Source organism: Lynx rufus, unplaced genomic scaffold (assembly GCF_022079265.1).
Source record: "Lynx rufus isolate CCGP_SWC_20201006 ecotype Redwood Valley unplaced genomic scaffold, mLynRuf1.p SCAF_6, whole genome shotgun sequence".
Taxonomy (NCBI): domain Eukaryota; kingdom Metazoa; phylum Chordata; class Mammalia; order Carnivora; family Felidae; genus Lynx; species Lynx rufus.
This window is the reverse complement of record NW_025814878.1, coordinates 44,529,378-44,556,908: the sequence shown is the minus strand read 5'-3', so window position 1 is coordinate 44,556,908 and position 27,531 is coordinate 44,529,378. Positions and strand designations below refer to the sequence as shown.

Genomic DNA, 27,531 nt, shown 5'->3' with positions numbered 1-27,531 from the left:
TTACTTCATTCACAATGGACGTCTCCATAAACCGCAACCACTTACTCCCATGTTTATATCACACATGGGAAAGAGCCACTTGCCTAGCTTTCTTGTCAAACAATGGGTATTACCATCGTGCTCTTCTTCAGCAAGCATGGGGACAGAGGAGGGCACTAAAAATAGTCCCCATTTTTAAGGAGCTTAAAATCTATTTGGCTGTCACAAAGAATACATTTGTTAAGCCTCACTTTGTGAGGAAATGTTTATTTCTCCCAAAGAATTGGAATGTTTTCTTTTGTCATATATTGGAAATTATAGTATTTAGAATCTTTCTCTTGTTTGCTTTCGCTGCCAGGATGCTTAGCACCAAGTGTAGCATTCACAGACTATAATTACATAAGCTCTAATTGCTTCCTTTCCTTTGCATGGCCTTGACTTTATATGCTTATTACTAATGGATAGATATTATTGTAAGGTTAAACTCCTCTTAAGCTTTTTTCGGAGCGACATGGGTGTAAATAACTAGACAAAGATTTCTAGCTTTGAATTGGATAAAGATTTGAAAGACTGGGGTGCCTCGGTTAAGCGTCTAACTTAGGCCCAGGTCATGACCTCGAGGTCTGTTGAGTTTGAGCCCCGCATGGGGCTCTCCGCCTTAGCTCGGAGCCTGCTTCAGATCCTCTGTTCCCCTCTCTATCTGCCCCTCCACGCTTGTGCTCTCTCTTTCAAAAATAAATAACATTTTTAAAAAAGATATGAAAGATGAGCTCATCTCAATACATAAGAAGTTAGACAAGAACACTGCTGTATTTAGGATGATACTGGATAGAAAGAAAGAGCATTTGTTCCTCGGATTTCCAGAGACCTACCACTGGGAGAAAAACAAAGTGGGAAGGAGAGAAAGTCACATAATAGGTGATGGGTTTCTGAGGAGTGTTGGTGGTAAAGGACTTTGTGGAGAGAGGATGGGAGCTTCCGGAAGTGAATCGTAATGGTCTGAGGGCCATGAGTAAATTCTTAAGGGATAAAAGACGAGACTTCTGTACTTGCCATAAGGGCGAGATTTGGGGGAAAGGGAGATGTTTTTGATAATGATTTTAGAGAAGTATTCCTAATATAATGCTAATATAATGTAATTCCTAATATATTTAAGAGCTTTTCCTTCAAGGCTCTTGGGGTCATACTGGTGTTTATTTGAATTTGGTGACACGTATTTGTTTGACTTCGTGACATTAACAGAACTTTGATTCAGAATGTGCAAATAGCTCCGGAAGCCACGAGGACAGGTCGGACTGTTAGAGGGAACGCTGAAAGGAAAAACAGCCTGTTGTTTAGAGTTCAGGTTCAAATTCCAAGTGAAACATTATAGGTTTTATTAAATATCAGACATAATTAAAGATTTTGATTAACATGAATTATATGTGTGATGTGGGTTTCAAAGAACAGGTACTTATGGGCAGCACGTTCAGAGGGTAGCATGCAGGACAAAAGCGTGGTTGTCCCCGATGAATTGCATTCCCTTCTAGACACAAAAAGTAAAGAGGAATATATATATATATTTTGACTACATAGAGTATATAGTGGCCAAGTGGAAAAGCAACTAACTATGGTGTTATACGGGAATGGTTAAGTAACTGTACACTTTTAACTCAAGAAAAGTATGAGGTTTTGAGATATTTGAAGAGAACTAGTATGGCTTCAGGGGAGATGTGTATGATTTGAAGGCAGAAAAACTGTGATCTGCAACTGACGTGTGACGTACACACAGGAGATATGACCTAACCAGTGCCTCTTCAGTAACAGCCCCATGCTCGGTGGTGAACAGAGAGCAAACATATGGCAATTAATAGGCCCTCAACAAATACTGATCTTCTTCCTGTCATTAAGAGCATATGGGAATGTAATATGCATATTCTCTACACTTCCAAAGAACTAGGCATGAAACCAATATAGAGAAGCTATGAGAAGATAGATTCTGGCTCAATTAAAAAAAAAACAAATAAAAGATGTACTTTTGAAGAGAAAATGAGCTTTCTCCGCAGGTGCTTTGGTTTCCCAACCCAGAAAGTATTCAAACCTAAGCTTTCCGATCCCAGTGTAACCTAAGAAATCTGTGATCTAAGTGATAACTCCGATTTTGAGACTTCCAATGGGATGCAGGCTACAAGGACTATTTCGTCTTCTCTTAGAAATTACAGATGGAGGAGATGTAGAAGTGGTGGAAATTTGCAGATAGACTGAAGTTAGCTAAAGTCAGAAAAAAGCAATATGTTGCTCTGTCAATCCAGGACCAATAAGGATACACAGGCTGACCTGGAATAGGACAATTTGAGGAAAGTTTTCGCAAAGTTCCCATTTAAAGAGTCAAGTGAATAAGAAGCACAGTCCAGCATTAAGGACAAAAAGGGATGACTAGAACCTGGAAAGGAGACATCAGGTAGAGGAGACTGTCTTGAGAGGAGCAGGGTGATTGGTGAAGGGATACTAACAGCTGTATGAGAACTTGCAGGGAAGGAGCCGAGGGGAAAAACACCCTGACCTCCCTGTCCACTCTCAGTCTTCCTGGGCTCCCCATTGGCCAAAGACAAGTGGAGGCTGGAGAGCAAGGGAGCATGTTGACATTTTCTAAATGAATCGTCCTTCCAGGCAGGGAGAAAGGTAGAACTTATTAGTCAGTGAGAAATGTTCAAAGGAGTAATATGAGCCCTTTTTCATGCCTTCTAAAATTCCTTTATACAGGCATTCTAACTAAATGCAAGGAGTGAAATCTCTCTTGACAAAAGCTACATTGTCTTTCCATTTATCCCTCTTCTCCTCATGCTATTGGCTCTTCGTGAATCAGCTCGGACTATCAGTTCTATCTCTGTCTTCCATGCTCAGTGGCTGGATCTGCAGATGGGTCACAACAGCTCTATCTGAGAAACTGAGAACTCTATCTGAGAAATTCCTGATGGGGTCCGGCTGAGCATCTGTGAGTTCTTTACCACTGCCCAGACCCTGTTCGCAGTTGGCTGGTCACAGGGTACTATTTTGCCTTTTTGATCCATTAAAATTGAGTCTCTACCTTCCATCCGTGATTCCTGGAAGGCATATAGTTCCCGAGCATTGGTACTCTCTCCTCCTTATTGTTCTCATTGTCATTCATTCATTCATTCATTCATTCATTATTTTCAAATATATTGATATCCTATAATATATACACACTGGGGATATAGTGAGAAACATGCCAGTCACGGTCTTTAACTTAATGCAACTTATTTTATCTTATTCATCTTGAAACATTAAAATGTCACAGATACTGTCAAAATTACTCCAAGACTTTCCTTTATAAACTTAATACAAATGTTCATTTCAGACCGGGTATTCTAATTATTTTGTTTATTTATTTATTATTTGAGAGAGAGAGAGTGAGAGAGCACGAGCAGAGGAGAGGCAGAGAGAGAGAGGAAGAGAGAGAGAATCCCAAGCAGGCTCCACGTTGTTAACATAGAACCCACTGCAACTCGGGGCTCAAACCCACCAATGTGACATCATGACCTGAGATGAAACCAAGAGTTGAACACTTAATGACTGAGCCACTAATTTTTAACATGGAAAATGTGTTCCTATAGCCATTTGGAAGACAGAAGGCAGAACCAGAGTTGAGTGTTTCTACATTGGTGATCAAACGATAGCTTGGAATGCATATTCTCTAATTAATAAAGAGTCATTGGTAGCTAATGGTTTTATTTAGTTTGATGGCAATGATAAGTATAGAATGTATATTTAATCAAAGTGCCATAAAAATTGAGATATTAGAAAATTTTATAAATATGAGCCAGCTTACAGGTATTAGAAGACATTGTTTTAAAAGTATTAGCAAGGATGACTCTTTCAAACATATAAGAAAATTAAAAATAATTTTATTAGGGGCGCCTGGTTGGCGCAGTCGGTTAAGCGTCCGACTTCAGCCAGGTCATGATCTTGCGGTCCGTGAGTTCGAGCCCCGCGACGGGCTCTGGGCTGATGGCTCAGAGCCTGGAGCCAGTTTCCGATTCTGTGTCTCCCTCTCTCTCTGCCCCTCCCCCATTCATGCTCTGTCTCTCTCTTTCCCCCAAAAAATAAATAAATAAATAAACGTTGAAAAAAAAATAATTTTATTAAAATGAATTGCAATTTAGGCCTATTTACATTGTACAAGTATAAAAGTGGTAGAAAATAAATTGTCTTCCATGAGATGAAATTTACATTTGTTAGTGATGATTACTTTAAAAATCTAGTTAGAATTCTTGACGAAACTAATTAAGATTTTGCTTATATGGAACTTGTGAAACTTATATGGAACTTATAAAGATTAAAAGTAATATACTGTATAAACACTCAAATAAAATGAATATCTAATATAGTTCTGAGGTTCTTACGCATAATTTTGAGACTTTGTTCATCCAATATGAAATAGGTAGCAAAATAACTTACAAGTGACAGTTCTCATTAATTTTGTCTATAAATAGATAGAATTTTGTATAAACTCCATAGAGTTAGAATGGGCTTTGTGGATTTATCAAGTCCAAACACCTTTCACAGGTCAAGAAATTTAATTTCCACAGACGTGAAAAGAAGAAAAAGATATTCTCCAGAAGCCGCCTACCTTTAATCCTTATATCAAAAAATCTTCCTTTAGGATTTTGACTCCCAGCAGCAGGTTTGGGAGACTGAGTTGACCTTGACCTTCTAAGTGCAGCTCTGAACTCTGGGGTTGTCACCATTGGCCCTTGTCTCTACCTGAGTTGTACCATCCATAATTGCTCAAATTAATTTGACCTCGCGAGCCCTCTCCACAGTTTGAATGCAACTGCTGCTGAATATGGAATCTATACATTTTCTGGAGGAAAAAAGAATTCTCCGACAGAGACCAAACGACAATATGCATATACGTTGTGTACTCGTGTTTCCTAAACCGATGGAATGACCTTCAGCAAATTCTTAAATTTATTGTCTTTGAGAATTCTTTTTCATTTATTTGTTTTTTTAGCTTTCATCTCAATGTTCATCTCTAATAACACCTTAATATATGTTAATTCTCAGTCATTTAAATAATCGCCTTTATAATGGAGCAAGGCTAGGCAATTTCAGTTGTTCTATTTATATCTATCTAAGATTGAATTTGGCAGGTTAGATTTGCTCTAGGTGCTGAAGTAGTTGGGGCTAAACCTAAATTTTGAAAAAAAAATGCATTATATGAACTATGTTTATGTACATACCACTACTTAATGCATTGCCTCTGACTGTGTTAGCCAGTACGCAAGGAGGCCATTTCTGCACCTAATTTCAGCAATAGTTAAATTGCATATTTGTTCATTCATTTAAGTATTTATTTGGCCAGGGCTAGGGTTAGGTGGGAAGATAAAGCAGCAAACATGGAGTTTATATTCTATTGTGGGAGTGAAAAAAAAGGATCAGAGAACAAGCAACCTAGTAAGTAAGAAGATAAAGGCACAAAACCAAGAAAGCACCAGTTAGTAATACTTCATGCAGATGTCAGTGGAGCCTTATGACAACCTTATCTTCACATGAGAGTTAAGGAATTAAATGATGCTACAATAAAAATTTCCTTTGCAGATGGGTTACTGCAGAATTTTAGTTAAGTGTGGAGTTTGATTATCATAAACCAGCAACAAAGCCTTCAAGTTATGAATGTCATTTTGTAAAGCATGCTAATGTAAACAGGCGTTCATTCTCTACATTAGTATAATTGAAGTGAAAACAAGGAAACAGATTAAATGTAGAAACAGACCTGAGGCTACGTTTCTCTAATATTAACTCCAACTTCTGCTATCTGTTTTAGCACATCAATGGCATCTGTCACTTTGAATTCATGCTTTAATTGTGTTGGCTTTTTAGTTTACATTTAATTTGTAATCTTGATTTTTATTTCATAGTTGTGTACGTGCTCTAAGCATGGAATGTTTACACATTGTTCCATAAAAACGTTATTAACATCACTATGTCAAAACTAGAGATTCCTGATTTAATTTTCTTTAATAAAAATTGATAAAAATATTGATAACCTTTAATGTTGTTAAGATTATGGAAAAACACTTTCACAGACTGAGGAAAGAATGAATTGCTATAAACTTTTGGGACTGCAATCTGACAGAATCCATTGATAATCAAAAGGCTCACACCATTCAGCCCACTTTGGGGAAACCATTCATCAGAAATAAAAAGATGGTTATTGCAGTATTTCTGATAATGCCAAAAAAAATTAGCAAATCAAATCCAACAATATAAAATAAAAACATACTTCATGGCCAGCTGGGCTTTATCCCCAAATTACGAAGTTTATTGGTTTCTTTTTTCACTTTATTCTTTTGTGAATGCTTAGTGGTGTTTTCCAGAGACTACATGATGTGTGACAACAATGTACTTTTGATAGCCAATGAAATTTGTGCTGCTCATGTGTTCTCATGTTTTAAAACATTCTTGGTTTTAATTTACAGTAAGGTACTGTACCTGTAAGTAAGCTACCGTACTGGTAGAAATAACACACATACACAAAAGCTCTTTGGAGTCCTCAATATTTTTTCTTATTATAAAATCTTTTTTTTTTATTTTAAATAACATCCAGAAGTTTCTGGTAGTTCTTATTGCTAGGGTTTGTGAATCTAAGATTTCTGTTTTCTTTCAGTCAAGTGACTTTTAGTGAATTAGCTTCCATTTGGGAATTTCTGATAAAAATATATTCTAAAAATATATATACTAGAAAATTTTTCAAATACACTTACAAGTACAGAAATAATGTAATGAAGAGACTTATGCCAACAACTCAGTTCTAATAAAATATCTTTCATATTTGCTTCAGGTCTTTTTTCGTTGATGATCTTTTAGAACAGTTTATAATGTACGGGGAAATTGAGAATGTAATAGAACAAGTTCCCATGTATTTTGCACCAGTTTCCCTTATTATTAACATCTGATATTAGTATGGTCCATTTGTCACAATTAATGAACCAATATTGATATATTATTATTTTGTGCAGTCCATGCTTTATTCACATGCTTTATTCACATTTATTTCTTATTTTTTTACCTAATGTACTGTTGTTTTTTGGTTCTAGGATCCCATTAAGGATACTACATTATATTTAGTTTTCATGTCTCATTAAGTGTCTCTTGGTTGTGACAGTTTTCCAGACTTTCCTGGGTTTCAGTGACCATGACAATTTTGAAGAGTACTGGTGACATATTTTGTAGAATACTCTTCTGCTGGAATTTGCTTTGTGTTTTTCTCATGGTTAGACTGCAGTTAACATATTTTGGGGATGAAGAACACAGAGGTGAAGTGTCATGTTCATCATACCAAGGTACATACTATCAATATAATTTATCACCTTTGATGTTGACCTTGGTCACCTGGCTGGGGTGATAGTCGTCAGGTTTCTTCTATGTAAAGTTATCCTCTCCTCGCTCACCTTTCCAGACTTTCTTTGGAAGAAAGTCTACATGCAGCTCACAGTTGAGGGCTCCCCATCCTTGAAGGCATAAACTATTTGGAATTCTACTACATGGCAGATTTGTCTCTTTTACATTTGTTTGTTTGTTTATATCAGCACTACTCATGAATACGTATTTTTCATACTGAGTTATAATTCCTTCCTACTTTATTTTTGTTGCTAAAATGGTTCCAATTTTGATCATTGACCATTGATCAATGACCATTGATCATTTCCATTGGCTCTTATGTACCTAGGAAATACTATTACAAATATGGGTTTATTTGTTTGTTATCACTCCCTTACTTTCTGGCATTCCAAGATACTCTAGGCCCAGCTTGTATATTTCTTGCCCCATCCTGGAATCAGCCATTTCTCTAAGAATACCTGTTTCCTTTTACTGGAGAAAAGTATTAGAAACCAAGATCTAAGTACTACATGCTCAGTAATTTTTAAGAGTTTTAAAGAGTCCTGAGACTAAAAGTTTTCAACTGCTGGTTGCCACTGACTAATAACAAATAATTAAAATATGAATCCATGGGAGGAAGCAGTGTATTTAAAAAGGCACAGGGAGACTTAGATTTGAGTCAAAGCTCTATGTCTTAGAGGCAGTGTGACCTTATGTAAATTACTCACTTTTCTAATTAGTTCCTCAGGCTCACTAAAACTTGACAAATGAACTTTAACTTATTTGTAATTTTCTTAAGATATATATATATATATATACATATATATGTATGTACATATATACATGTACATGTGTATATACATACGTATATATGTACATATATGTACATATGTATATATGTGTATGTACATATATATGCCTTATATATTATGCCTTAAGATATATAATATTATATATATATTTCTACCTTAATTATATCTCATTATCAACAGTAATTGTTTACTCAAGTACTATATTTTAAATCCATTATATCATTTAATTGTTACAGCAACACAATGAGATTTGTGCTGTTTTTTAAAAAAATTTTTAATGTTTATTTTTGAGAGAGAGAGGGAGAGAAAGAGCACAAGAGGTGGAGGGGCAGAGAGAGAGAGAGGGAGACACAGAATCCAAAGCAGGCTCCAGGCTCTGAGCTGTCAGCACAGAGCCTGATACGGGGCCTGAACCCAGGAACCACAAGATCATGACCCCAGCCGAAGTTAGATGCTTAACCTACTGAGAGGTTTGTGCTCCTCTCATCCTCATTTCAGAGGTAAGGAAACTGAGGCTCAGATAGGTTAAGTTAAAGTGTGAAGTTCCTCTTAGTGTGGCAGGCACATACACAGTTCCGATTCATGTTATTTCTCTCATTTTCTTCCTTACATGTAACAAATAGCGGTCAAAGAGTAAAATTTTGTTCAGTCCTATAGGCCAGGGAATTGCTTACCATGTTATATTCACAGTGTCTCACAGAGTCAAGCATGTTGTGGGCTTCTTTAGTGAGTCTCTTGGCTAGAAACCATTCTCATCTTGCCAAAGTTAAAATGGCCTATCTACACACTCTTCCGGAGCTGTCGTGACAAAGACGCAAGTAACAACAATAATCATCAAAAATAACAATAATATCTGACAGTACTTGAGATTCTATTTAGTCAACCACTGTGCTCAATATTTAATATTATTCATTGCCTTATTTCATTGTCACCATAAATCCGTAAGGTCTTAACTATTCCATTTTTTAGGTGAGGACCTGAAGATCAGAGTGGTTAATTTTATTTCCCAAAGTGATGCAAATTGTTTGTGGAAGAACTGGTGTTTGAAGCCAGGACTGTGCGATCCCAAACCCATTTACTAACACATTATATGAAGGAGAACAGCAGCTTCGGGAAAGTGGACGCTGCTCTGGACATTTTTCAGAACTCAGTAACAGCAACAAGCTTCTCTTATGTTCTAGGGTTGAGGAGTTCTGCAATGCAAATAAAGAGTGGGCTTATGAGGGTTGTAGAAGGATAGCTGATGAACACTTTATGCTCAAAATCTGAACACTGTATATGGAGAATTTTCAGCAGGAGACATACAAATGCTGATACAAGAAAGCAGAGATCAACTAGCACAGGAACGGAGATCACATACAACACAGAAGTAGGGTAAATGATGAGAATTTAGGGAAGATTAAGGCAAAGATAGATTTCTCAGACATTTCTAGCGAAGTATATCATCATTTTCATACTGAGGAGAGATTGGATATTGACCTTTTCTTTTCTTTTCTTAATATAATTTATTGTCAAATTGGCTAACATAACAGTATATATAAAGTGTGTTCTTGGTTTTGGGGGATAGATTCCCGTGGTTCATCGCTTACATACAACACCCAGTCCTCATCCCAACAAGTGCCCTCCTCAATGCCCATCACCCATTTCCCCCTCTCCCCCCCAACCCCCCATCGACCCTCAGTTTGTTCTCTGTATTTAAGAGTCTCTTCCCTCTTGCAGGGTATGCTTCCCTCCCTCACTGTTTATAACTATTTTTTCCCCCTTTCCTTCCCCCACGGTCTTCTGTTAAGTTTCTCAGGATCCACATATGAGTGAGAACATATGATATCTGTCTTTCTCTAACTTATTTCACTTAGCATAATACCCTCCAGTTCCATCCACGTTGCTGCAAATAGCATGATTTCATTCTTTCTCATTGCCGAATAGTATTCCATTATATATACAAACCAAATCTTTTTTATCCATTATCAATTGATTGATATTTAGGCTCTTTCCATAATTTGGCTATTGTTGAAAGTGCTGCTATGAACATTGGGGTACATGTGCCACTATGAGTCAGCACTCCTGTATCCTTTGGATAAATTCCTAGTAGTGCTATTGCTGGGTCATAGGGTAGTTCTATTTTTAATTTTTTGAGGAACCTCCACACTGTTTTCCAGAGAGGCTACAGCAGTTTGCATTCACAACAACAGTGCAAGAGGGTTCCCATTGCTCCACATCCTCCCCAGCATCTATTGTTTCCTGAGTGGCAGTGCTGGTCTGGAGGGGCTGTCTGGTCAGCGTCAATCCCACTCTAGTAGATATGCAGTTACCAGGCGCAGAGGGGCGTGGTTTGCTGTAGGCAGGTCCCGCCTCCACTGTGGACTCCGTGTGCATTCCCTGATGCCTCACCTTGTTGGTGATGGGAAGAAAAATAGCAACACTGTAGTCTCTCCTCTACCCACTGGGTGTCCCAAACCACTCTGTTGGGTGTCGCAAACCTCCCAGTGCCGTGGGCACGAACAAGATGGTTTGTCCCACCCTGCCAACTGCCGTGCCTCCCTGGTGCTCGTCTGAGATTTAAACCCTGATGTCTTAAAAGGTCTCGCTCCGTGCACCCCTATTCCAGGAAAGTTCCACTCGGCACCACCAATATATATATGGCCTCTGGCTGGCAGGCACAGGCAATCTTTGTCCTTTGAATGGTTATATACCTTCTTCTGACAGCACTCCAGGAAGGGGATTGTTTCTCCCACTGCTGACTGTGCCTCTGAACTAGTTACCAAGCCCAGGGCTGGCTCCCCGCCTCCGCCTCCGCAGGTGCGGGAAGAGGACAGCCATCTCCAGTCTAGAGAAAGCAGTTCGAGATTGGATCTTTCTCTGTCCTGGTCCGTGGTTTTTCTTTTGTCCAGATACAGTCTTAAACTTCCCCAACCTTTCTTTCTCTTCACTTTATCTCTCTGTGGAAGGGATTCTTCCCATCCATGCCTACACCACCTGTTTTATCTCTCCCAGTTTGCAATCACCCACGTATGGCCTGCCAGTTTGTCCCTGTGTGCCCCTGGAGACGTCTGTGTCACTCTGCAGCTTGGACCCTTGGAATTCAAAGTCCTTTGGCCTCAACACTTCTGTGTTTGAGGGATGAGGGAACTTTGGTCCCTCTACTTCTCTGCCATGTCGGATCTCCGCACCCCCCCCCTTTTTTTTATGAGAAGAGGGAAAATATAATTCAGGATAAGTGAAGTACAAGAATCGCTTGAGTTACAGTTTGCTATATATTTAGAGAATGCCACCAGATTGGCAGAAATATTTCATTTTAAACCCAATTTATCCAAGAACATGTCCTAAGGATTCTTTTTCATTGAACAATTTATCAAGAAGTGAAAAAGCATTTGTAATATTGAATTTACTTAAGAAATTAATTAGAGAATACCCAAGCATACCCAAAATCATATCTTGCTCTGTTTCAATACCAGATATTAGTAAATAGCATTTACTTCAAGAAAGTTAAGAAAAGTATTTGAAATTTAAATGAAGATTGCAACCATATCAACACTATGTAAAAAAGGGTAAAATTTTTATTTTGAGCTGTATGCATGCAGCCAGTATGCTGTTTCCCAACATTTGAAGATCCATTTTTTTAGTATATATTGATTAGTTGACCTAATAACTTCCACTTACCAATTCATTACAGCCAAAAGTCTCCAGGTTTGAAAACACAGAATATCGTTTTGGGTGTACATAAGGACTCAACCCCAATGTAGGACAGTTTTAGTAGGTAAAGGCGATTAAAATTATTGTTGGAGTGAACCAGTGATACATGGGATTATAATCATGGACTGTTGAAAATTAAAGATAACACAGGACCCAGCACAGACTCACTCAGGACTGTTAGGAGTGTTTCAATCTACTTTAAAGTAGGTTGTAACTATTAAACTTATGTTCTTTACATTTTTTAAACATTTTTTTTGTTAAAAAGAAACAAAACTCTGGAGAATAACTTGATACTCATTTAACACTTAATTTTTTTTTTTTGCCATATAAGCTTCAGATTAAATAGTACATATCAGCATTATAGTTAGCATTAAAAAATGGCATCAGCTTTAGATTTTGAAATAATAAGTCATTCTGATAGAGTTGAAACGACTCTATACCTTTCTCTAATCCCACTCACTCCCCTTCCTACCCAAGAGTAACCTGCACTCTGAACTTGGTATTTGTTATTTACATTATGTTTTTATACTATTTCTACTTCTATATGTACCCAAAAGCAGTATATATTAGTGTTTGGATTATTTTAAAACTTTAAATGAATGGTAATATGATGTACAGATATTTCTGTAACTTTTCCCTTCACAGTAATTTTGTGATCATTTTTCTTGAGCATGTAAGTGATTTTACTTCATGAAGACTGATTTTCATATAATATTCCTTTGTGAACATGCCAAATATAGTTATCCATTTCCTATTTATTGACCTGTACAACTGACCTTGAACGACACAGGGTAAGGGGCATGAACACCCCTCCCCAACATAATTCTTGACTCCCCAGAAGCTTAACTACTAACAGCCTACTGCTACCTGGGAGCCTTACTGATAACATTAACAGTCAATTAATACATATTTTTATGTTATATTTGTTAATACAATGTACTCTTATAATAAAGCAAGTTAGAGAAAAGCAAATATTAAGAAAATGACAAAGAAGAGAAAATACATTTACAGTGCTGTACTGTATTTAAAAAAAAATCTACCTGTAAGTGAACCCACACAATTAAAAGCCGTTTCGTTCAAGGGTCAATTGTAGATCGTTTCTAATTTTTCTTTCTTTCTTTTTCTTCCTAAATGATGCTAAATGAGTGGTTTAGTTTGGATTTATTTGTGAAAATGCAGTAGAGTATCACTAGGGCATGTACTTCGATAGAGGAATTATTAGATGCCATCAGATTTTTAAATTCTTCCCAAACTAGTAGGAGAGAAATGATGTCTTCTTTTGTTTTAATTTGTTTCCTCCTGATTGCTCATGAATTTGAACATCTCTCTGCCAAGGTCATTGGCAATTTGAATTTCTTCCCCTGTGAATGGACTATTTACAGCCTTTACTCATATGTTGATTTGATTGCCTTTACTTAATGCTTCATAGAGGTTATTTATAAATTTCAGGTACTGAGCTTTCTCAGTTACATGTGCATTGAATATGTTGTCTCAGCTTGTGGTTTCTCTTTCAACTTTATTTATAGCGCCTTTTGTCATACACAGCTTCTATTCAAGATCTTAAAAATAATCTCCTGTATGGTCTCCTAACATACTAAGTTTTTGCTTTTCAAATTTAGTTCACGAATCAATAGATTGTTGTGTGCAATGTATACAATGTGGGATATAATTAATTTTTCCCATACGGTCGATTGTCCCAGCACTGTATGCTGAACAAAATATTTCTCCACTGATTTGCAGTGTGGCCCTTGTCATTTATCAGGATTCCTTTATGTGGCTTCTGGCTCTGTATAACAGATTGGGAGGTCCAGAAGCAGTGCCGAGTTGGAGTTTGGTGTGCAGGTTGTTTATTAGGGACTGACATCAGTGGAAGGAGGAAGAGAAAGTAGGATTAAACAGATGGGAAGTCAACCTGCCAACACAGGGTCAGGAAAGACTCAGCAACACTGCGGGGGCTCCGAATATTCAAAGCCCTAAAAATTGTCCCATGGCTGAAAATCTCTGGCTTTATATCTTCCACAATCAGTCCTTGGATGTGGGTTACTCTGGGAAAGCAGGCCTCTGCTGAGGCAAATCCTGAAGAAACTAACTCTGGAAGATATCTGCACGTAGCATTAGCATCAGCTGGACAAGTCCTTTCTGAAGAAGGCAGATAGCATGGAGCATCTTTGACTCTGCCACATTATTCCATTCCACTTGCATATTCTTCTATCTTTGTATCAAGAATGAATCCCGGGGGCGCCTGGGTGGCTCAGTCGGTTAAGCGTCGGACTTCAGCTCAGGTCACGATCTCGCGGTCCGTGAGTTCGAGCCCCACGTCGGGCTCTGGGCTGATGGCTCAGAGCCTGGAGCTTGCTTCAGATTCTGTGTCTCCCTCTCTCTCTGCCCCTCCCCCGTTCATGCTCTGTCTCTCTCTGTCTCAAAAATAAATAAACGTTAAAAAAAAAAATAGAATGAATCCCTAATGAGCCAAATAATTCTTCCTCAAAACAAAATTGTCTATATTTAGCCCTATCATTTTTATTTCACTTTGGAGGTTTATATACCAAGTTCCAAGAAAAACTGGATTTTTGTTGAAATTGCATTGAATTTATAATTCAGAAAGAAATGATATCTTTCGATCGTCATAATACAAAATACGTTTCTGCTCATTTATAGTTTATTTTATAACCTTTCTGAGGCTTTGCAATTTTTCCATAAAGAATTTTCCCATTTTATGTTAAATCAATTTCTACTTGTGGTAAAATTTTTGTGGCTATTTTAAAGCGATTTTATTTTCTTTGGCTGTTTCCAAAGATTTACTATCGATGTATAAGAACATTCTTGATTTTTTAATTTTCATCTAGCATCTGCAAACCGTGTTGAGCTTTGTCAGTTCTAACAATTTGTCCAGAGATTGTTTCATATTTTCTATGTAAAATCATATCACCTTTGGGGCAACTGGGTGGCTTAGTCGGTTAAGCATACGACTCCTGATTTCCTCTCAGGTCATGATCTCACAGTTTGTAAGATCGAGCCCTGCACCAGGCTCTGAGCTGACAGTGCAGAGCCTGCTTGGGATTCTCTCTCTCTTCCTCTCTCTCTGTCCCTCCCATGCTTGCACCCTCTCTCTCTCTCTCAAAGTAAATAAAAAAAAATTAAAAATCATATCATCTTCAAAGTAAAAGCTTTTTTTTGGCCTAATTTCATTCATCACTTCATATGCTTTCCATTTCTTTATTGCCTTATTGCAATAGCTAACATTTCCAGTATCATGTTGAATAGAAGCATTGTTTATTTTCTCATGTTAAAAGGAATGCTTCTAGAATTGCATCGTTAACTTTTCCTTTAGATTTAGGTTTTTCATAGGTGGTTTTTATCTGTCCAAGGAGTCTCTAGTCCTTATTGAATGAGTTCAATAGGTTTCCTTATTGAATGAGTTCTATGCAGTATTGTGCAGTTAGCGACATCTGAGATGATCTATGGATTTTCTCTTTTGCCATCTTAACGCTGTATTCTATGTTATTAAATTTTCTGATGTTGTTCCCTGAATTCCTGGGTAACAGCTAAGTTGCTTATGATTCATCGTCCTTTTTATACATTTTATATGAGAGTTTTATATCGTATATTTGCTTTTCTTCAAAGTGAGATTGGCCTGTATGGTTTTTTTTTATACTTTCTCTGATTCTACGTTCCAGTTATTATAGTCCTATAAAATGGGCACTTTACCCACTTTTAAAATTCTTTGAAACAATTTGTTGTGATAGGAACTATCATTTTTTCTTTGCTACTTGACCAAAGAAATGGATAGAAACAGTGAGAACCTGGAGGTTTCCAGGGGAGAGTGAAGTCATTGGGAGTAAGATTTTTGATTATCAGTTCAAATGATTCACTGGTTATTAGTTTAAGTTTGAGATTTTTCTTGAGCAGATTGCACAGTTTATATATTTAGGGTTAATTATTTTGCCCTTATTTGCAAATGTATATACAAATTTTTAAATATTTTTTAAATGTTTATTTTTCTTTTTGAGAGAGAGAGAGAATGAGAGAGAGAAAGAGAGAGAGATAGAAAATGAGTGGGGGAGGGGCAGAGAGAGAGGCAGACAGAGGATCCGAAGCAGTCCCTGCAGGAGACCTATGTGAAGCTTGAACTCACGGACCATGAGATTGTGATTTGAGCCCAAGTCAGGAGCTTAACCCAATGAGCCACCCAGGTGCTTCTACAAATTTTTTCATCCTTAAAAATTTTCAAAATTGGGTCTTCCTTTCATTTATGTTTTAAGTCATTTTTTCCTTGATCAGCATCTATTTTTGTCTCAGCTTTTTAAAGATAATACCAAATTTATTGTATCGATTGTTATCTTATTTACTAATTTTTGTTCTTATCTTATTTTTGTTTATGTGTTGCCTCTCTTGTTCTTTTGCTAGCTGCTTGACTTAAATGCTGAAATCATTTTTTAAATCTTTCTTAATTAAAAATATATGTACTTCAAGGTAGATTTGTTCTATTTGGACTGCTTTCAATATAATTAACATGGTTTTATATGTTGTCCTTTTAAATTCAATTTGAAATGCTTTTTCATGACCAATATGATTTAACCTTTATTAAACAACTTATTCATATCTGTATATTTAAGTTCTCAGTCATATGCGTTTTTAAAAAGAACTATTATGAATTACTGATATTGTATGCTAGATTCAATGGTTTTTGAGAGGTAATATCAGGGAATTCTGTGCTTCATGCCATAGAATTATGGATTAGATAAAGGCTAATGTGTGAATTAAAAGTATTCTCTTTATTATGCAATAATATGATAGCCAGTCATAAATAACCATTGTGCTTGGTAATGATGATTGTTTTCCAGGGGAAGTGTTCTGTTAAGAATATTAGAACTGTGGCATGAGCTCTTGCTGTTTCCAAAACATTACAAATCTATTTGGCCTTAATTTTTTAAACATGCGAATTGGACAGTCAGTCCTGCTTAATCATCGCATAATCCACTACTTTTAATTATCTCCATACCTCCATGCAAAGGAAGGAACATACATATTTCTCAATTTCAGGTGAGATAGAAGGCAAAACAAGTTTCTACAGATTATTATAAATTTCATAAATTAATGTCACTTGCCAAACAAATAAGGTATTATTTTGCTATTGCACATCTATAAAAAGTTATCGCCAAACATCTATGGATTTGGTATGATTTTAAACTTAAATTCCCGACTTTATTCAGATTTTGCCAGTTTTTCCACCAATGTTTCTTTTCTGTTCCAGGATCTAGTCCAGTTTATCATATTACATTTAACTGTCATGTCTCCTAAGTCTCCTCAGATTGGTGACAGTTTCTCGGTCTTACCTTGAATTATTTTTTTTTCCTTTCTTTCACTTCCTTCTGCTCCCTCCCTCCTTTCCTTCCTTCCTTTTTTCCTTCCTTCCTTCCTTCATGTCTCTGATAATTTCGAGAAGTATTAGTTAGGGCAGTATTTTGTACAATGCCCTTCAGTTTGAGTTCATCTCATATTTTCTCAGGATTAGACTGAGGTTTTGTAGTAGAATATTTTTATTTCCTTTTTTTTAATTTTTATTTTATTTTTTTATTTTTATTTTATTTTATTTATTTTTTTTTATTAAATTTTTTTTTTCCAACGTTTATTTATTTTTGGGACAGAGAGAGACAGAGCATGAACGGGGGAGGGGCAGAGAGAGAGGGAGACACAGAATCGGAAACAGGCTCCAGGCTCCGAGCCATCAGCCCAGAGCCTGACGCGGGGCTCGATCGTGACCTGGCTGAAGTCGGACGCTTAACCGACTGCGCCACCCAGGCGCCCCATTTCCTTTTTTATCATAAGAAATCATATGTAGAAATAAAATCATGGCTCTAGGTCACCTTCTTTCATTAGCGTTTAACTAATTTTAGTTAATTAATTAATTAATTGATATACTTTTTTTTTTTAATTCAAGTTAGTTAACATACAGTGTAGTATTGGTTTTAAGAGTAGAACCCAGTGATTCATCGCTTACCTATAACACCTAGTGCTCATCCCAACAAGTGCCTTCCTTTTAAAAAAATGTTTATTTATTTATTTTGAGAGAAAGAAAGGGAGCATGAAGAGGGGAGGGGCAGAGACAGAGGGCGACAGAGAATCCCAAACAGGCTCCATTCTGTCAACGCAGAGCCTGATGCAGGGCTTGAACTCACGACTGGTGAGATCATGACCTGAGCCAAAATCAAGAGTCTGAGGCACCCAGATGCCCCCAAACAAGTACCCTCCTCAATGCCTATCACCCATTTAGCCCATCCCCCACTCCCCTCCCTTCTAGCAACCCCCAGTTCGTTCCATCAGAGTTTAATTTAAAACTAGTTATAAAAAATAAATAAATAAAACTAGTTGTAACTCTGTGATGTAAATTGTTCAACCTGCATAGCAGTGAATTGCATACGGCATTTGAAAATTCAGTTATTTGCTTCATTTTGGATAAAAGCTAAAAAAACGTCCTGAGACTTCTTGTGAATTTAATTTCTCTACTACTAATGTAATTAAAACAAAACACATGAAACATTTTAGCGTGCATTACTTTACTCCCTGCGAGGAGTAATTCCAAACTTGATAAGTTAATACACAAAAAGCGAGCCCATCTGTCACATCCAAAGCTTCAAATATTTATTTATATACTTTGATCTCCAAGTATTTAAGAAGGAGAAATCATTATATCACTAATAACTTTGCAGAATTTCAAAAAGTTACTAATGTAATAGTGTTTCTGTGTTTTAATTGCCTAGATGCAACCTTTTAAAGTAGACATATAATTTTTGAAATTCTTTCCTTTTTTTTATAATTTTTTCAATGTTTATTTATTTTTGAGAGAAAGAGACAGAGCATGGGCAGGGGAAGGGCAGAGAGAGTGGGAGACACAGAGTCCAAAGCAGGCTCCCGGCTCTGAGCTGTCAGCACAGAGCCCAACACAGGGCTCCAACTCACGAACTTCGAAATCACAACCTGAGCCCAAGTCGGATGTTTAACTGACTGAGCCACCCAGGCGCCCCTGAAATTATTTTCTAGTTTCCTACTTTGTGTGTGTTCCGATTATACTTATTAAAGTTTAATTTATGACGATTGAATATTATAAGAAATTTTGCTTGTATTATATAAATGTAATTTCATGAGCTGGTAGTTGATTTTTTAAAAATTTAACATTAGACATTTTAGAATATTGGTTTTCAAGTCTTATTCTGAGTAGAAAAAAATGCAATGTGTCCGCTTTTTACTTTTCTTCTATTTTTATTTCTCTTGCTCATTCTTGTCCTCTGCTGACACTTCTCTGGCTTTGAGTTTTGTGATTGCATTCCTCCAGCCTCCCAGGGCTGCCGGTCCAGAATCAGACCCTATAAGTGCATCTGTGATCCTTCACCGTCATGGATAATGGGATCATGATGATCCTGGTACCAAACAAATGGGCAACTGAGTTCGTTTCCTGAATTTATGATTTTTGTCTTTTGGGGGCCGGGTATCTTTCTACAAACCACAGCAGATTATTTCTAGTAACTCTTGAGGTCCTGGCTTCAAGTACATTTTGGCTCTCGTTTTCTAGCTCTTAAAACTCCCACTCACCCAGAACCCCTTCAACTTTTTCTACCCAGGAAAGCCAAAAGCCTGGCCCCAACAGCCTACTCCCCAATGAGGAGCCAAATGGGTCTCTGCCTTCTGTTCCGCTCATCATTTTAGGTTTTTGTTCTATTCTGGACAGTGGAGAGGTTTTGATTCTGGAATTCCTATTTTATATCCATCATCACTATGACAACAACAAAGAAAATTAAGCCAGAGTTTGCATTTACAGATCCATGTTGACAAGGAGTCTTCAGTGTTTCTCACGTCAAATGTTTTATTAGGAAAGCAAAATTTCAACTTTATCAGGCCTGCAGTTAATATATTTTTAATGTTTCTTTAGTCAAACAATGGAAATTCTGGATATAATTTGCATTTGAATTCCAATAGAATTGGAATTCTATTCAGAATTTCCACTGTTTGGTCTGTGATGATACGTTTATTAAAAAAAAAATTTTAATGTTTATTTACTTTTGAGAGAGAGAGACAGAGAGAGACAGAGCATGAGCCAGGGAGGGGCAGAGAGGGAGGGAGATACAGAATCCGAAGCAGGCTCCAGGCTCCAAGCTGTCAGCACAGAGCCTGACGTTGGGCTCGAACCTACAAACTGTGAGATCACGACCTCAACTGAAGTCAGATGCTTAACTGACTGAGCCACCCAGGCGCCCCTGTGATGATGCGTTTAATTAGAAAAAATTCTTACTCCAGACATTGAAATCTAAATGAGCTAAAGCCTGACGTCCAATTCTGTCCCACTGTCTCCTCCCATATTTTTCAGGAACTGAGATAATGCCATGAGAAAAAACACGGCATCATAGAAATTCATTAGATGCTAATTCCTCTTCATCACATCAGAAAAGTAGCAAAATATATCACCCTCTTTCCAATGGAGCTTGCTTTCAATTATTAGGAACCTTTTGCTGCTGGCCTGTTTCATCATTAATTATTCTCAATATGCTGTCTATTTCCCTGCCGCTCTATGGCTACATGTCAAAACTTAAAGATACTTGAAGTAGGGCTAGCTAGCTAGAATTCTTCTTGTGAATGAGTTATATTACTACTAGTAGGCTACTTTTGTCTTTATAGATTAACAGATCTGAAGGTGACAGGTTCATTATTTGTGTTTTATGATGGAGAAGATCCTTTTCCATGGTAAAGCATCTTAAATCTACCCTTTATCCATCTTTCTGTTGCTTCAGTGATTCCCCCTTTCACCTAGAGGCCTCATAACCTCTGCCCTTGCCAACTCCTGGTCCCCCTTGTCTTTTCCTTTTCTCAAGGAGAGGGAGAAAGATGGGGGAACTACCAGTCGGCAGAACGGTCAGAACATACACAACACGCATCAATAAAGTTCTCTGCCTTAAACGGGCACGGTTCATGGTGCCTCAAAAACAGTTATAATAGTAACATGAGGACTAATCACAGATCACCGTAAGAAATATACTAATAATGAAAACGTTTGAAATGTTGCAAGAAGTATCAAAATGTGACAAAGAGACCCAAGGTGAACAAATGCTGTTGGAAAAACGAAGCTGATAGCTTGCTTGATGCAGTTACCAGAAACTTGCAATTTGTAAAAGAAAAAAAATGCAGTCTCTGTGAAACACAATAGACCAAGGAATGCCTGTATGACCTTTTTTATGCCTTTTTTTACAGTCTATCCTTCCATTAAGATGTGTCACAACAACTTGTTTTCATATATCTTCTCTGTAACCTATTTTGTGCAATGTCCAGTTATCTGACCACTGGGGAGATTTTTATTGTTTATTTATTTATTTTTTCGGTACAGCCCAGAGTATAGGAGAGATCTATGTTCTGAATCTAATTTATGTGTGGATATATGAACCTTATGTGACAGCAGTGGCTTTAATCCTATAACTCTCTTTCTCCTGGGCTAGGTGGTTAGAAAGAGAATTAAGAAGACTATTCCCATCATATTGCTGGGCCTTAAATTGAATAGGATGTGCCAATATCTTGGAGCCATTACTGCAGAATCTTTGCATGCAGAGATTTGTGTGAAAATATGACACATCTGGAACAGGAGAGAGAGCAATCTGTTATTCTGTTACTAAAAAATAGCAGTAAATTCCTTATTGCTACCGGCTACTTATTTTTATATAGCTGAACATGAAATAGAAAACGTAAGGAACAATCACCTAATTTACAGAGTCCATAAGAGTCCGTTGTAATCTCTTCGTGAGGGAACCTCATTAACATGATGTCAGCGTATCAATGAGAGTTTATTGAGACAGCATTATCATGTCACTTTTCCACAGCCATGCTGGTTGGATTAAGTGGCTCTCCAAGTGTCAAGGGTTGGGTGTTACTGCCAGAAACAATACAAGCATAAAACGAAGAATCAGGACACCTTCAACACAGAGTGAATTTGAAGATATTTCACCTGAATGTCGATTTCAAAAAGAAAATAATTTAAGCCATTCATTAAATCAACACTAATTTACACACAAGAATTGGGTTTGGTGAAGGACTCTTCTTGATCCAGGGGAATACAAAATGGAAAGTGGATTAGATCACTCAGAATGGGAAGTCCCTGCTTGGAGCATTAGCCATATGCTTTGGGGTTTGGGAGACAAGAAACGTGTCAAGTTACTTCGTAATTCAGGACTGGAGCTGTCTCTTTAAATGCACGGCTGGTCTTTATTTTCAGTGAACATATTGCTCATTAGTCTTTCTTCAGATACAATCTTGGTGTTCATTTCTTCTTTGGCTGCTGAGCTCTGCATTCTGTGGCTCCAATTATGGAATGGGTGACCTTAATTGTCTCCTGCGTGTTGTCCAGGCCAGAATGGCAGCTGGATGGCAGGAGGGCCGAGATTGCTCAGTGATGACGGTCATGGAAAATTGGAAGCTGGTGCTTTCACTGAGGCAGGAGAGAATGTAGACTGCAAAAATGGTCTGATTCTTGGGGCGCCTGGGTGGCGCAGTCGGTTAAGCGTCCGACTTCAGCCAGGTCATGATCTCGCGGTCCGTGAGTTCGAGCCCCGCGTCGGGCTCTGGGCGGATGGCTCGGAGCCTGGAGCCTGTTTCCGATTCTGTGTCTCCCTCTGTCTCTGCCCCTCCCCCGTTCATGCTCTGTCTCTCTCTGTCCCAAAAATAAATAAAAACGTTGAAAAAAAATATTTAAAAAAAAATGGTCTGATTCTGAAAAGTACACTTGCAAGGGACAGCATACACCCACTCTGAAGCTTACAGGTGGGGAGCCTACCCTCATGCTGCATTATTGGCTATTTATCCCACAGTGTAAGAATCCTTTGGATTTAGCAACATTGAAGTCAGATGTATTAAGTGTGAATTATTTTAGTAGACCGGCAGAGGCAGAATCCTGAATTAAGTGGCTTGAGAAATTGGGGTAATATGAGAAAATGGGAGATAATAATGGCCAATATTTCTTTGAAGAAGTCAGTAAGTCAAACACAAAACTTGGATGACCCCCCAAACTGCTCCTCTCACTGCCCAGATAAAATCAATCACCAAACCTGGCGTCTTTACCTCTTCTTTTCCAGATACGTCCCTCACCATCTCTCTCTGGATTTTTACAGAGCACATCTCACCTGTAGCCCTCCTTCAGTACACTGTTCAATGGCCACCAGCATGACCTTTCTAAAATGGAGATACTCTAGAAACCCTTTCGTGTCTCTCCTTACCCTGAGTGATGGCTGCCTGTCCCTCCAGCCAGACCGCCTGCCCTCCTGGTGCACCCCACATTCTAGCCACAGCATACCGCTTCCACTTCCTTGAAGTGTCTTCTTTGCTTGGCGTTTTCTGTTCATTTTCTGATGCCTTTGATCCTTCCCTCATCATCCATGTATCAAGAATACAGATTCTTCTTCATCCATCAAAATTCAGCTCAGATTTCACCTCCTCCAGAAAGTCTTCCTGGCTCACCCCTACAGACTGCACACGGCGTGTTCATCAATTTTAGCATGAACTATTTGCTTGTCTGTCTTTCATGCCTTATCCCCTGAACCGTGTGCAGAGCAGGAGACTCAATGATATCCACACATTGACTGACTGATCAGCACATTGATGTATGCTGAAAGAGCAAATGAACGCTTCGGAGACAAAGGGAAAGAGACCCAGATAACCTATCGCTCCCCCTGTCCTGCCCTGCCCATCTCCTCTATTTATGTATTTATTTAGTGCTAAACTCAGGTGACTCGAAAGGAAGGATAATTGGTCCTTATTTTTCAGGTAAATAATTTAATATTTCTAGGTATATCGACACCAAGCATTCCGAAGTAATTTTTATCATACAAGGTTTAGCTTATGCAGAGCTTGTAAATCAATTGAGATGACATCCCAAAACAAATATTTGGGATTTCATTCTCTGCCGTCTTTTTTCATAAATGTTGAAGATTTTCCCAGACATGCGTATTTTTAAATCCTATTAAAATACGGCTTAGCAATTAATTCCATGTGGCATTAATTCCAGGCAGGAATATATATGTATATATAACTTTCACACACACACACACACACACACACACACACACACACACACACACTTTAATGGTTCCTGTGTAATTAAATAGGTTAGGTAGGCAATATGAGGACTTGTGAATCAGTCTCCAGTTGTTACCATGGAAACCCAATTTTTAGAGTTGTTCCTCAGAGTTGGGTGATGCTGATTAAAGAGTTGAAGCACTTCATTTTAAAATTAGTCCAAAGAATCAGCCAGGAGGAAGCCTCCGGTGGCTAGGCTGGGCTGGGCTGAGCTGGGCTGCTGATGCCATGCTGTCCCTGCCCAGGGCTCTTTTCAATCTGCGTGATCGTAGGGGGCCAGGATTTCCCACATGGCGGCTCTGGCCATTCTCACCAAGAGGTTAATAGTTATGAACCTCGCAGTTAAGAAGGGCAGTAACGTACTGCTCTGCAGCTGGGGGTGCTCTGCCCGAAAGGGCTCCGTGACGATGGTATCCTGGCATTTTACATTCTGACACGAAATTCATAACCATTAAAAACAACTGCTGGGAAATTAATGGCTGTTGGATCTTTATTAACTTGCAGTGAAATATACTATGACTTTCATTAAAGTACGTCCCTGAAAAATGATGGTGATAAAAACGTGATCAGCTTGACAGCGACCTGTGAGAGGGCCCAGGGTGGCTTATTTGATTACAGTTGCAACTGGCCTTAAATACACACACACACACACACACACACACACACACACACACAGAGTGAGTTTTGGTTTAGGAAATTCTAAAGCATAAATCTACTTGCTAACTAATTGCAAATTTGTCCTTTTTAAAGCAAGGTGTTATTTTTAACCTCCCTCTAAAACTGAAATTTTTAGATTCCTTTGTTAGAAAGACAGATGCAAAATGACTCCAGGCCAATTGGAATTTAAAATAGTCTTAAAACATGCAAAAAAAAAAAAAACTTTTGTGTAGCTGATTTTTCCCCCTTAACCTCTCTAAACCTTAATCCCTTTGCTCTCTTTAACTTACAGACACTGTCTAGCATTGTGTAATGTATGAAAATGTCAGTGTTTGTTGCTACAAATCAAAGTAGTAGTACCTGACAAACCATTGAAAGGGAAGTTAGTTCCTCACAGTGTTAAAGGGCTCTAGAACTGTTTCACACAATAAAAGTATAGCGCCCATTTCGTTGGATATGGTTGGTAAGGCCAAGTCAATTAGGCATCTTTTCTATACAATGTTTCTCAACTTGAACCAAGCTGTGAAACACACAAATAAACTGCTACAGGTGTATGTGAGTGTTTATAAATAGATCAGACAAAGAATGCATTCATGCTGAGGCACTTGACCCCAGTAAAGCAGACTAAGTTGAGGTGCATTCAGCTGAAAACGGCCGAACTGTGAGTTAAATTCATTCATTTATTCATAAATAATTTAAACACTGCTATTTCTGTGTAACATGATAGGGACGCCAAGTCCGAGCACCTTTGCACACGAACCTGTTTTCACCTTCACACACACTCCTTGCCTCCCCTACTCACTGAGGATGGAACGGTGATTGTGTTGAAATAAAAGATATTTTGGTTGTAAGGTCTTATAATAACCTGCATTCTGTGGCTGATTAATCAATGTCATTGATGATAATGAAAGAACCGATAGTTTCCTTTTTACTCTGCTCAAGAGCATAGCGTTTTTTGGGGCGCCTGGGTGGCTCAGTGGGTTCAGTGTCCCACTTCTTCTCAGGTCAAGATCTCTCAGTTGGTGGGTTCGAGCCCCACGCTGGGCTCGGTGCTGATGGCTCGGAGCCTGGAGCTTGTTTCAGATTCTGTGTCTCCCTCCCTCTCTGCCCCTCCCCACTCGTGCTGCCTCTCTCTCTCTCTCTCTCTCTCTCAAAAATAAATAAATATTAAAAAAAGAGCATAGTGTTTTTAAATTAAAGATCAATAAAATCACCGATTTTTAATCTTTGGATAAATAAAAAGGAGAAACTCCTTATTTTTGCCCTGCCTTCAGTCTTCATTTTGGGCATGAAAAATGTCATTTCACAAATCTTTTTTCAGTAGGCAGTGCTTTTTCCAGTAGTGCATCTATTAATTTGTTACTTTTCCTTCCTCTGTTCCTCCTCCAGGCTTCCTGTTCCCCATCACATCAACAGTAACAGCACATCATTTCAAATATCAAGGTGGGATCATGCTTTTGGCAGATGTCTCTGGCCATCCCTACTATCGCTTCTCTCAGAGCTGGGAGATTTCCATAACCTTCATGAGAAGTTCACATGGATAAATATGGACACGTGCCCATCAACCAGCCCTTCCCCCAATGGGCAGAACCAGGATGGATTACCAGCTTATTGTGTGTGGCTTTTACCAAAAAGTTTATTTGAGCCCCAGTTTAATGATTTAAGAGCTAGCAGTGATAATAATACTTATTAAACTAGGTTACCGAGAAGATTAGACAAATTTCTGTTGTTTATAAGATTAGACAAACTAGGTTACACAGAAGTGCCATATGTGCCTGGCTAAAGAAATACTTGTTCCTATCTTTATTTCTCCTTGCTTTCTTTTTCTTTATTTCCATAATCAATGGAATCTTATTTTTACCCAAGCTAAGAACTCAGGATGGGCTTGGCATGGAAGCTTAAACAAATAGCACTTACATTTTTATGCACCAGTATGGTTGGTAGGTGGGCATCTTATCTCAGTTGCAAAAAAATTCTCTAATTCTAGGCATTTCTTACCCTTAGAAGAGAGAAGAAGACAGTGAAAAAAAGTAGGATCTAGCCGCATGTGTCCCTTTTATTTACTCATTTTCTCTTATTTTGAAAAAATTTCAAGCCCACAAAATAGTTGCTAGTGCAAAAATCTTTTTCTTTCCCTGAACCACTGGAGAGTAAGTTGCTAATATGATGCACCATCACCTCTGAATACTTTAGCATGCATTCCCTACAAACATAACCACCCTCAGAGTATCGTAATCGGGAAATTAACACAGACATATCACTACCATCTAACTGCCAGACTCCGTTAGAGTTTTACCAGTTGTCCCAATAACATCCTTCATAGTCAAGGGATCCAGTCCAGTATCACATGCTGTATTTAGTTTTCATAGCTTGTTAATCTACCTCAGTGTGGAGTGGTTCCTTAGTCTGTCCTTGACTTTTATGACCTTGGAGCTTTTGAAGGTTATAGGCCTGTTATTTCATAGAACATCCCTCAACTTGATTTGTCTGATGTTTCCTCATGATGAGATTCAGGTTATGCATTTTTGACAGAAATAACTCAGAAATGTTTTCACTTCTATAATTTTGATCTGTACTGTTATCGTGATACCACTGACATTAAGGTTGGTGAGCTTGATCAAAGTGGTATCTGACAAGCTTCTCCACTGTGAAGTTACTCCTTTTTTCCTCTGAGTTAGTGGGTATTGAGTTAATGAGTATTTTCAGGAAGATAGTTTGAGGCCATGTTTATATCCCTTTTCTCATCAAATTTTCAGTGTATTTAATTTATTTGCGTAAGTATAGATTTCTGTTTTACCCAATGGGCCATAATTCATTATTATCATTATTTAGTTGATGTTTAAATCGTCCTATATTTCCATAATTTGGCTATTGTTGAGAGTGCTGCTATGAACATTGG

General features: G+C 38.0%; 1 pseudogene; it reads right to left on the bottom strand.

Moving 5' to 3' along the window:
- The window catches only part of LOC124529103 (CWF19-like protein 1), a 105,824-nt pseudogene extending 82,554 nt beyond the window's left edge, over positions 1-23,270 (bottom strand).
- Positions 23,271-27,531: the final 4,261 nt, after the last annotated feature.